Genomic DNA, 13,279 nt, shown 5'->3' on the forward strand with positions numbered 1-13,279 from the left:
TCAATAAATTTACTGGCATGTAAAAGAACTTCTGCGGGACAAAAATTCGGGCACACCGGCGACGCTGATATAACCTCGACTGTTGCGAGCGTCGTTAAATAAACCATAATTTTTTTTACATATTTACCTAAACTAGTAGTAGTAACTAGTAAACACTAGTAAGTGGAAACACTAGTAATGCCCCACTTCGATTATTGTGATTTTCTACTGACTGACCTCAATGTCAACCAGTCGCAAAAATTACAACGTGTTCATAATTCTTGTGTTCGCTTCGTCTGCGATGTCCGTCGCGCTGACCACATTACCGCATCCTTCCAAACTCTAAACTGGCTACGACTTAACGAACGTAGAAAATTTCATTCTCTTGTTCTCCTTTTCCAAGTCCTTCACACTTCTACACCTACCTACCTTGCCTCCCGTTTCAGTTACCTGTCATCATATCATAATATCTTCATACGCACGGAAAATAGCCGCATACTAGCCATACCAACACATAAGACATCATCGTATTCATCATCATACACAATCTCGCTCTCGCGCTTGTGGAATACCCTACCCAGTGACACCAGAGACTGTCGGAATTTAGTAGCGTTCAAAAGCAAACTTATTAAGCATTTTCTTACTGCGTACAGTAGGTTTAATTTGTATTTAATCGATAAAAGAAATGCCTCTCTCTTCTTAACTTTTACAATAAACTGTCTAGCTTCTATTAATCAGTTAATATTTTAGTAATTACTTTGATTTTTATTGTATTTGTAAATTTAATATTAATTGTAATTATAATTGTAATTGTATTCTTAATATTGTAGTTGTAATCCCCTGGTAGAGGGGAAGAGAAGGCCTGATGGGCTTGTCTCTACCAGGTTAAATAAATAAATAAATAAAATAAAATAAATTTATTAATTATTATTTGTTAATGCAAGTCCTGCTTGGGTAAAACCAATCAGAAGGAGTGTGCTCACTGTCGCAACTCTCACATTCAATATTATTATTATTATTATTATTATTATTATTATTATTATTATTATTATTATTATTATTATTATCGAGGATTCTGTTATTGACTACAGTCCGTGGACGTTCTGTTGTTGATACGTTTTCAATGTCATTTATGTATCATTCAAATGCACTTCGTAATTAGACTGCAATAGAAGATAAATTATTTCTGTAATACTATTGGGGAAGTAATAGTGTAAATAGATTGTGTTAAGGAGTTAGGAACTCCTGCAGTATTAAAGTACAGTAGTGATGTAGCCTAAATTAATTTTGAGTAGAAAAGAAATCTCGTCATCATCATCATCATCATCATCATCATCATCATCATCATCAATAACAGTCTTGGATTACGCCTCCTGGCCTGTTCCGCTTCCAGAAGAAAGTTAATCTTTCCATCTCTTCCTTGGTCTTCCGATGTCTCGTTTTCCATGAGGTGTATAGTCCAATAGTGTCTTTGGTAACCTATTGTTGTGCATTCTTAATACATGTTCATACCAGTTGTTGCGGTAAGATTCTATAATGTCCGTAATGGCGGTGATATTCAATTCTGTTCGGATGCCAGCGTTCCTTTTATGGTCGTAAAGAGTATATCCTGCAAGAGGTCTTAGCAATCGCATTTCAGCAGCTTCTATTCTTCGAAGTTGTCCTTTCCTTAATGACCATTTCTCTGATCCTTATACTAATGCCGGGACTGCCATAACTTTATAGAATTTCAAAATTGTTTCTGGTCGAACTTTCTTTAATAGAGTTGATTTGATTGTCCTTAACAGTTGCTGAAATTTGACAAGTTTAATATCTACGTCCCTGGGGTTTATATAAGAAAGATTGCAGCCAAGATAGTTGAATGTGTTGACTTGTTCTATTCAATTATTATTGATTGCAATTTTGGATCTTACATGATACTTTCCTTGGAAGGCCGTGATTCTGGTTTTATTTATAGAGATTTCCAAATTATAATTTTTTGCTATCTTGTATAGTGTGTATATTGCTCTTTGTAAGTTATCTTCAGAATTTGCTAAGATTATCTGATCATCTGCGTAAAGTAATGTATTATGTGGGAAGTTGTCAATCATAAAATTTGTGAGCAATTCGTCTTCCCAATTTTTGGTAATGTTATTTATATAAATATTATATAAGGTGGGTGACATTGGGTGCCTTGCTTTACTCCTTGATTTATTGTTCTAGCTTCCTTGATTAAAGTGTTATTTACTTTTAATTTGATTTTTGTGTTTTTGTACATGTTCTTGATTGTGTAAATTAAATGCTGGCGTATTCCCATTTCAAACTAAAACGTCCCAAAGTTTTGTTCTGCCAACTGTATCGAATGCCTTATGGTAATGAATTAGTGAATAAAATGAACTTTACTCTATAAAATGGACTTCATTCAGTAGCAACCTGGAGATAGCAGTTATGTGAATGAACTATGGCGTAGGAAAAACCGTCTGAAATAATGCTATGTGACTCTATTCTGTATTTTTTTCTAGTGGGATATTGTTACATTTCGTCCATTTGTTCGGTGCTCGCAGACAGGACAAATGACCAGCACGAATCGAAGGTCGAACTCCTTTGCAGTCAAAAAAGTGCATGCAAATGTGCAGGCATCCAGCTCGGCTGCCTAGTCGCGTCTTGGACCAGTAATAAATTAGTTGTACTTTTTACGGTTGGTCGGGCTTCATCCGATAACCGTCTGATCCGATAGGCCTTTGTGACAGTCATTTGTTACTCTCTGTCAGCGATGCCTGCTAGTTAGTAAACTGTGAGACAGGAGCGAAGCAGGCCCGTCAGAGAGTTTTAGATTTGTCAGCCGGTGTAATTAGGAGATGTATTTTATTTTTGCCTTAGGTCATGTGAAGCTGTTAACAGCCGATAGCGTCTGGAAAATATTAGGTAGACAACAAAACACATTTTGTCAGGCAGTCTTTGAAGAAGAAAATAGTCCACAACTGTGGAGTAGCGGTTAGCGCGTCTGGGCGCGAAACCAGGTGGCCCGGGTTCGAGTTGCAGTCGGGGCAAGTTATCTGGTTGAGGCTTTTTCGGGGGTTTTCCCTCAACCCAATATGAGTAAATGCTGGGTAACTATCGGTGCTGGACCTCGGACTCATTTCACCGACATTATCATCTTCATTTCATTCAGACGCTAAATAACCCGAGATGTTGATACAGCGTCGTAAAAACCCACTAAAAAAAGAAGCAAATATACGTTGTTCAGATGAAGTTTGAAAGAAAGTATGCTTCTTTGGTTACTAATGAGAAATTGATAGTCACTATAGTAAAATATTGTATATGATTTCAGAAACTTGAAAGAAAGAAAAATCAGAAAGCATACACATTTTGTTGCTTTTGTTTTGATCAAAATTGTTATTCGAACGACATTTCAATATAATAATCCATTTTTCAATGTATTAACAATATCGGTGTATTAATACGAAGTTGTAGATAAAATTGTAATTTTCTTTTTTACAAAGGAGAGGCCTGGAGGGTCATTTAGAAATGTTTGTAGGTTGTTTTTGTCTCCATGTATTACCGTCTCTAATTCCAGAGTACAGATATTAGTTATGAATATGCCTACTTGTTTTACACGTGAAATTTGTAACTGGACTCAGCCTATGTAAGTACACATCTATAAATAAATAAATAAATAAATAAATAAATAAATAAATAAATAAATAAATAAATAAATAAATAAATAAATAAATAAATAAATAAATAAATAAATAAATAAATAAATAAATAAATAAATAAATAAATAAATAAATAAATAAATAAATAAATAAATAAATAAATAAATAAATAAATAAATAAATAAATAAATAAATAAATAAATAAATAAATAAATAAATAAATAAATAAATAAATAAATAAATAAATAAATAAATAAATAAATAAATAAATAAATAAATAAATAAATAAATAAATAAATAAATAAATAAATAAATAAATAAATAAATAAATAAATAAATAAATAAATAAATAAATAAATAAATAAATAAATAAATAAATAAATAAATAAATAAATAAATAAATAAATAAATAAATAAATAAATTAATTAATTAATTAATTAATTAATTAATTAATTAATATTTAAACAGGAAATAAATAAATAACTAATAAATAAATAAATAAGTATTTAAATAAGCAAATAAATAAATAAATAAATAAATAAATGGTTGAAATTACAGTAATACAATAAATAACAGTAAAAACAAAATTATTTACACTGACTACTTTACGAGTCTTTACACATTACTGTGAGTGACTGTAAACATTTTAAGCGTTTGAAAAGAAAAATTTCTCCTTTCTGGTAAAATATATTTTCTTCTTTTCTAATGAAGTGCTCGCTACCAAATTCTTTTATTGGAGCACCGTCTATGTTGTTTTGTTTTGAATGTTCACTACATACTTAGGCCTACACTGTTGCGGGTTGTTAGAAGGCTTTAGGTAACCAAGCGCAGGACTCTAGTAGTTACGTACAACTCCCCTTATGAAGAATCGATTTATACGGACAGATACTATGCCCAAAACTAATTTTCGGTATCAGGAACGCTGAATTGTAGTCTACTAAAATCTCGATAACTGATTTTCGTGAGATTACAATACCTTCTGTAATGAGACAGTAAAAAATACGAAAATAAAGTGTGTACAAACCCTATCTGGATTTTAATAGTACATTATGCAACGAGCCTATAATGAAGGTAATTAAGAAGCGAGTATGGATATTTATGAAACGACGAGCGCAAGTGAGTTTCATAATTTTCTTACGAGCTTCTTAATTACCATTATAGGCCAGTTTCATACGACTTTTTATGCTCGACCATATTTCTAACTTGATATTATTAATTTTTTTGTATCTGACCTTGACCAATGTCCCGTATGTTGTGAGATGTGCGCAGACGCGAAAGTATTTATTTTTTTTCCGAGGAACAGATGTCCACATTGACCTTGCTAGGCCATAAGAACCTACAGAGATAACATTGAAATTAAATTAGACATTGAAAAACGAGATGACAAATTGAATTTATTTGAATATTATTTACAATTACCGCTAATTATTATAGTAACAGAACATAACCTTCTGCGACAGTATTGGATTTCCAGCCTCCGTGACTTTTCGCTAATTCTCTTTCGATTGCATATCCGAGAATAATCGATACTTGCGGTTTTATAACGGTAGAAAGCTGACCTATCATTGGCTGAACAGTTGTAACCTGAGTCGTCATTGGCTGAAAGACCTGACCTTTAATGAGTAGGTGTACTTTAATGTCATGCATTAAAGGTCTGCTACCAGGTGTATAATTACTACATTTCGGCATGGTCGAGCGTAAAATAGTTTCTGTATTTGATTTGTTATAATTACTTTACTCGTGTGTGATTTTGATGTAAATAAGTGGTGTTAAAATATAAACTATTAATGTCTTATTTTATGCCTTAGTGTTCTGAATTATACAGTAGGTTTATTAAATTTTATGGAACAACATTTCTTGCTTGCCTTATTAGATCAGATCTAGAATAAATAGAACATTTACAGCAAATTATGTGTTTGTTATTTCCCACTAACCGCATAGAAAACCAGTTGCAGGTGAATGTGTTGCCAAATCGATACCAGTTGAATTAAATTAAACTTTCTACGTATAAATAAATGTTGGCTACGAATGACTTCAGGTATTTGAATGCTGTTTGTGAAGTGTTTTCGTTACATATTAACACCTCAAACCCGGATTCGCTTTAAACCCTAGTGACAATGTGTTGGAAGGTGTAATAGGTTACGAGAAGTCTATTTTGAATCTATAAACATTAAAATTTGTTGCTAAAGTACGCATATGAAAATAGGTTCTTTCGAGTTCGGGAATACTTTTGAGATCACTGAATTTGATTATTCTGTTTCGAATGGAATTAATTATGTAAAACGAACTGGCTATATAGGCCTCAAGGTTAAATTGCGGAACTCTGAACGGCTATCCAGTTTCTGGTAGCTAAATTTGCGGTCTACTAGGTCTACCTATTTTATTACAGACATTTCAACAACAGACTAAACTTTGTCATCAGGCAATCTATCTTGATAATGTCTTTAAACTCCACGTGCCGAATGTGTTAGCATAAATGAATTGCATAAAAACGTTTGCGGTCCATTTTATCTTTTGTGGTTATCCATTAACACAACACGTGAAGGAAAACCTGCGACAGAATTCTGTAGATTTTCACGTTACGTTGAAAAAATGTAATGTCATTTCATGCCATGCTTAATTAATTAATTAATTAATTCATAGTGTTCTCTCGAAAGGCAGGTCTTTCACTGCAGAGCCAGCATTTTCAAATCTTTCATATTTTCTGCTTTCCTCTTTATCTCCACATATGAGCCCTAGGCCTATATCTTAATGTCGTCTATCATGAGATATCATCTGCCCCGTAATTTTCTCCCGTTCACCAATCCTAGTGCATCATTCAGTAGACAGTTTCTTCTCAGCCTGTGACCCAACCTATTCTCTTTTCTCTTCCTGATGTTTGCAGTTTTCCTTGGGAAAGATAAATGTGATAGCTTCCCTTTCCCTTCCGCACACCACTCTATCTTTCACAACTTAAAAAAACCCAGGGGACCCCAGGGTGGTGGTGGGGAGAATGGATTTGACTAATTAGGCCCTCTGAACTGCACCGAAATTCACCGCAAGGGTTAAATATCAGCTGTATCAGGGTTTTTGACCCGATCAGAGACCGGGAAATCCCAATTATCCTTTGTCCCTCTTGTTATATTATATTATATTATCATCATCATCATCCTTCACGAATTAGGCCTCTGTAGACCTGTTTCGGCCCATATTATATTATATTATATTATATTATATTATATTATATTATATTATATTATATTATATTATATTATATTATATTATATTTTATTATATTATGTTATATCGTATCGTATCATATATCATATCGCATCGTATCGTATCGTATCATATATCGTATCGTATCATATATCACATAATATCATATCATATATGGTATCGTATCATATCATATATCATATATATATCATATATCATATCATATCGTATCGTATCGTATCATATCATATCATATCATATCATATCATATCATATCATATCATATCATATCATATCGTATTATATCATATATCGTATCGTATCATATCATATCATATCTAATCATATCGTATCATATCATATCATATCATATCATATCATATCATATCATATCATATCATATCATATCATATCATATCATCATATCATATCATATATCATATCATATATCGTATCGTATCATATCATATCATATCATATCATATCATATCATATCATATCATATCATATATCACATCACATCACATCATATCATATCATATCATATATCATATCATATCATATCATATCATATCATATCATATCATATCATATCATATATGAGTGAACACATCTCAAAAAGAATTATATTAGAAAGCTTGGATTTTTAATGTCAGTTATTAATAATACTAAACTTATAAATTTCTTATTACAATAGTGTTCCTTTAATGAGTTAGGTACGTTGAACATTTTTTATTCGAATATTAAAAATTACTCGATTCAGTTTTCATAATTTATGTAGCCTACAAGTAGGCCTACTTTTAATTCTTACATCATTATCATAATGTCTCGGACTTGAGTTCTGAAACCGTACACAATATTTCATTTTTGTAAGATATATATATATATATTTTTTTTTTTTGCAAATTTAAGGATATTTTTTTCGATAGTGTGTAATACTGAGTAAATTAGAAGTCCACGCATTTAAAAATTAAGTGTATCGCCCTTTATTAATATGTTCTTAAAATATTAACATCAAATTATGGCTGCAATATTTCAGTATCAAAATTATGATTTTCCATGTGTTCACGTAGAAAATTTTAGACACAGTTTAATTCAAATGTATGAATTGTGCATACGAAGTCCTGAGTTGCAACATAACTTTTTTTGTGGCTATTGCTTCTTATTTCCTAGTCTCTTTTTTATTAAAAATGCTCAAGCAATTTATATAGCAGTTTTTGACCTGTTGATATTTCCCACGATATTAATCAAACATTTCTGTTTAATGGTATATTTCAGTAGGCTGTGTCTTAGATCCACTCTATTCTTGTATATTTTTGCTACATATTACTGTAGGCCGTATTAAGAAAATCGTTATGCATACATATGAGCTCATAATCTCAACTAAATGTAAAAATAATACTCCGTTAGCCTCGAAGGTAACATAGCACTCGAGGCGACAACATCATGTGGCGGGAACACGTTCAGTAGCAGTTCAACAGAAAAACAAATTTAATTAACCGTGCTACCTACGTATAATGTGGGCGTAATATCGTAATTAGGCGTCTGCCATTATCGGTTTCCTATATATCATATTCTCTACAAATCTGAAGACTTGTATAGATTGTTGTTACACCTTACACAGGGTGATTAACGAAGAAAGGTCATTGCTTTAGGATATGACTTTTGAAGCCGTTTGGAGTAGAAAAAGTTAATATGTTCAACGCTTTAGCCACTAGACCACCGTGGATGTTTTTTGAACAGATATTACATGGCACATTTCGCATATATTGCAGTCAGCAGGCTGTTACTAAAAGTATTAATGAAATTCCAATTTAATTTAATTTCTTCCTGTAATCACTACAGGTTGCCATCGACAAAGAGTACCATGGTACAATAGAGTAAATGCCTTGAGGCTTAGTGATACATTGTTGTTAGAGTGAAAAATAACAATTTGGATTATATTGAAACACATGATATTAAACGAAGTAACGTCAAGGAGATGCGAATTAGTCATGGTCCATATGTATGATACCTGAAAATAGCTACTGAGCCTTTGAGTACTGCAATTGTTAGATCTCTTAAAATATTTTTATGCAGGCCAAAAGATTTACAGAAGTCGACTAGGAACCGGGGTGTGGTCCCACGGGCTCCTATCATTAGTCCCGTATTTGTCCTTATAAAAACTGATGGGAAGATGTTGATAAAGCGTCGTAAAATAACCTACTAAAAAACTGATGGAAGGTTCATATATATTCCTTTTCTCCTCGCGTACTTCTTCTGGCTGGTGTTCGTGCGATTCGAATCTCACAGTAGGGTCTATGATGTAACCTTCAAGAGAGGGAGGTTTAAATGCAATTATGTCGATTCTTCGATTACTGCCCTCACTGGATATGCCGTGTACTTCATATACTGAATAACCGTTGTTCCTTAAGGCAGTTGCTATTATAGATCTTACTGTATGATGCCGCGTATTTCGTAGAAGTTCACCATGTAGACAGGCCCCCAGGACATGGACAAGGGTTTCAACCTCCCTGTCGCAACGTCGACAGAGGTTACTGCCCGAAGACTTGCCAGGTACACTACGCACAGCTGACACGTTCGCATTCATCTTGATTGCTTCCCTCCAGTCACTACAGGAAAGACCCTTGTGATTCCGGATCCACTTATTGGCCGGGGTGTATTGTTGGTATAAGAGTACGCCTTTGCTTTTATGTTTTTATGTTCTTTTCTGGTTCCAGGTTCCAATCTAGAATAAAATTGTGCTTAATCTTTCGCGGACGAAGTGATGGTCATAGTTTATGTCTATCTTCTTGCAAGCTGTTAAGTAGTTGTCAAAATAGATTGTGTGTGTGTGTGTGTGAATCCTGATAACCTACATAAGTCAGAATATATTAATTCCAAGTAGAAGTAGTTCTCACCAGTAGTATATGGAAATATGTCCTGAAAAAATTTTCTTCTGTGCAGTTACAACCTTTGTTGTTTACACTTTACACTGAAAACCTTTTCGGCTTAAATTCATTAATTTTATATACTTTTAAATTTAAAAATATCTAGCAAGAAATATTTCTCGAATTTTCAAACAGCGGTTGTCTTGGAAACTGAATTGCACTTATTAACGAACAAAAGACAGTTAGTTTATTGCTATACATAGCGAGGGCCAATTCAAAAAGGAAAGAAATCAAAATTTAAAATTTTGCGTTAACTGTATTTTAGAGTTACATGTTGCTGTGAAAAATCATCACTAAAATTAGAATTATTGTATACCTGTAGTATATGAAACATCGTTAACAGAGTTTGGAACAATTTCAGTAACTCTTGGATTTTTGGCAGCAACATGAAATATTAAAATGGAGTTATCTCAAAATTATACATTTTGAATTTTTTTCGCTTTTGACCTGCCTTTCGATATCAGTTTGCAGATATTTTCGGTGTGATCACCGTACTACATAATAATATATAATAATATTGTACTATTTCCACAAAGGCCATGAAAGTTCGCCTTCCCTGTTATACATCTGATACCAAGCAAGATTTCTGCAAAGTATACAATTAAGTGTAAGAACAGGACATGGCTATGAAACGTAGATGATGATATGAAGGTGGGTTTATCAACCGTTTGTCCAGAAATAAAGGAGATAATGACAACTCACTAAGCTCAAGTTTCACATTAATTCTGCTTTTACAATTAACGCGAAATATGTAATAATATCTATAATTTTTCAGTCATTATTTTTATTACGAAATTAGATCTGCCACAGTTTAATATCACAATATAACTTGTGAAAGGTGCTATCAGTCCACCTTAGCTCGAAAGTTTCGTTGAACTTTATATCTGTCTCTCTTAATCTCTCGACGCAAACACTCTGCATTGGTGTTCATCATTACAAGTACTTCTAGTAGCCGGTACTTTGGCCCGTTCCGTCCTTTCTCTTCTTTTGATTCTGGACCAGTACTAAACATGTACTTCTAGCGGTACTCCTTCGTTTTATGGTCAGAATGACGCAATGCTACCGCTTAACATCACGGGTCACAAGACATGCATAAGTTAGACAGCCCGTATTCTAGGCACATAGATCTGAACGTCTCTGTCTCGAATTGAACACAGGATTCATGCAATTGTATCGGATGCATAATATAAACATGAAATATCAATTAAGCAAAAGCTCAAGTTCATTGTCTGAAACGCTTTCCATTCGTGGATCTGATTTGTAATGAAGTTTCAACTTGCGACTGTGTCCCTGCCGCTCGTTTGCATACATTATGCAAGGTTTTGTCTCGCTCTGTATTCGACCAGCCTGACGACATTCATACCGAACGAAAGCAGAGTTTAATTCATGAAATATAGTGCGGGATATGTGACGAGATTTTACGAGTATTTCAGTTCCCAGCTAATTATTTCCCATTCTCATAATCGTTTACAATTCTCATTTCTATTCACACGTTCATTTTTCGTCCTTATTGTAATTTAATATTTTATTCACATACTCGTCATGTTTCACTTTTGGATTTCCGTTCATGTGCTGTCATATTTCCACTCAGATGCGGAGTCGCGCTCCCATTCAGATGCAGAATTCGATTCCCGTTCTCGCGCTGATTGACATAACCGTTCTCGTCCTGATTGATATTTTCGTTTTCGCGCTCACTGACATTTCCGTTCTCGCGCTGATTAACGTCGTTCTCGCGCTGATTGATATTCCCGTTCTCGAACTGTTTGATATTCTCATTGTCGTGCTGATTGATATTCCCGTTCTCGCATTAATTGACATTATTGTTCTTGTGATGATTGACATTACCATTCTCGTGCTGATTGATATTTCCGTTCTCGCGCTGATTGACATAACCGTTCTCGTCCTGATTGATATTATCCTTCTCACGCTCACTGACATTTCCGTTCTCGCGCTGATTGACATTATCGTTTTCGTGCTGATTAACATCGTTCTCGCGCTGATTGATGTTTCCGTTCTCGAACTGTTTGATATTCCCGTTCTCGTGCTGATTGATATTCCCGTTTCGGCGCTGATTGACATTATTGTTCTCGTGCTGATTGACATTACCGTTCTCTTTCTGATTGATATTCCCGTTCATGCGCTGATTCACATTATTGTTCTCTTGCTGATTGATATTCCCATTCTCGCGCTGATTGACGTTATTGTTTTTGTGCTGATTGAAATTACCGTTCTCTTGATATTGATATTCCAGTTCATGCGCTTATTGACATTATTGTTCTCGTGCTGATTGATATTCCCGTTCATGCGCTGATTCACATTATTGTTCTCGTGCTGATTGATATTCCCGTTCTCGCGCTGATTGACGTTATTGTTCTTGTACTGATTGACATTACGTTCTCTTGCTGATTGATATTCCCGTTCATGCGCTGATTGACATTATCGTTCTCGTGCTGATTGATATTCCCGTTCATGCGCTGATTGAAATTATCGTTCTAGTGCTGATTGATATTCCCGTTCATGCGCTGATTGACATCGTTCTCGTGCTGATTGATATTTCCGTTCTCGCGCTGCTTGACATTGTTCTCGTGCTGATTGACATTACCGTTCTCTTGTTGATTGATATTCCAGTTCTTGCGCTGATTGACATTATTGTTCTCGTGCTGATTGACATTACCGTTGTCTTGCTGGTTGATATTCCCGTTCATGCGCTGATTGACATCACCGTTCTCGTGCTGATTGACATTACCGTTGTCTTGCTGATTGATATTCCCGTTCATGCGCTGATTAACAACACCGTTCTCGTGCTGATTGACATTACCGTTTTCATACTGGTTCGTAGATATTCCCCTTTTCGTGCTAAAGGGTGGTCCACAATAAACCGGGAACGGGAACCAGAATGAGAACAAGAAGTGAAAAACGTTAAAGTGAAGATATTCGATTGACAATAAACCGAGAACGGACGGCTATGCATTTCGATATGTTTGTTAGTAAAGATATGTCGATATTACGCAGTCTGATGTTATTTGTGTATACTTGACCAATGGCATTCTCTCATGAGTACAAGCTAGCCAACACAAACATAGGTTAACCATCTTAGAAATTTAGGACACGGAATATCTAAGAATTTAATTCACGTGGTAATCTGGTCACATAATCTGGTCACATATACACACATCATAATCATATGGAAAGGAATTCTACTGAATTTCGCGTTAGTTACAAGCAGTGAATGGGCAAGATATTATGTCTCGGCCTCTTTGCTACAAAATATACAACGACCAAATAGCTTCGTGATGACAACAGAATGAATATAATAGGCTGTGATCGGGCAAACGAGAACGGCAAAGTTAAAACTTGGCCAACGCTCCGTTCCCGTCTCCAGGAAGTTTCTCGTTAATTGTGAATGCTCACATTTAAATATATATATTGTAATAATATTTCCGTTATCGTTCTCGTTGTAGTTTCGTTTCCCGGTTAATTGTGAACCAGCCTTAAAAAACTTTTCCGTTCACGTTATCGTTTCCATTCCCGGT

This window comes from Periplaneta americana, chromosome 5, assembly GCF_040183065.1.
Source record: "Periplaneta americana isolate PAMFEO1 chromosome 5, P.americana_PAMFEO1_priV1, whole genome shotgun sequence".
NCBI classification, from domain to species: domain Eukaryota; kingdom Metazoa; phylum Arthropoda; class Insecta; order Blattodea; family Blattidae; genus Periplaneta; species Periplaneta americana.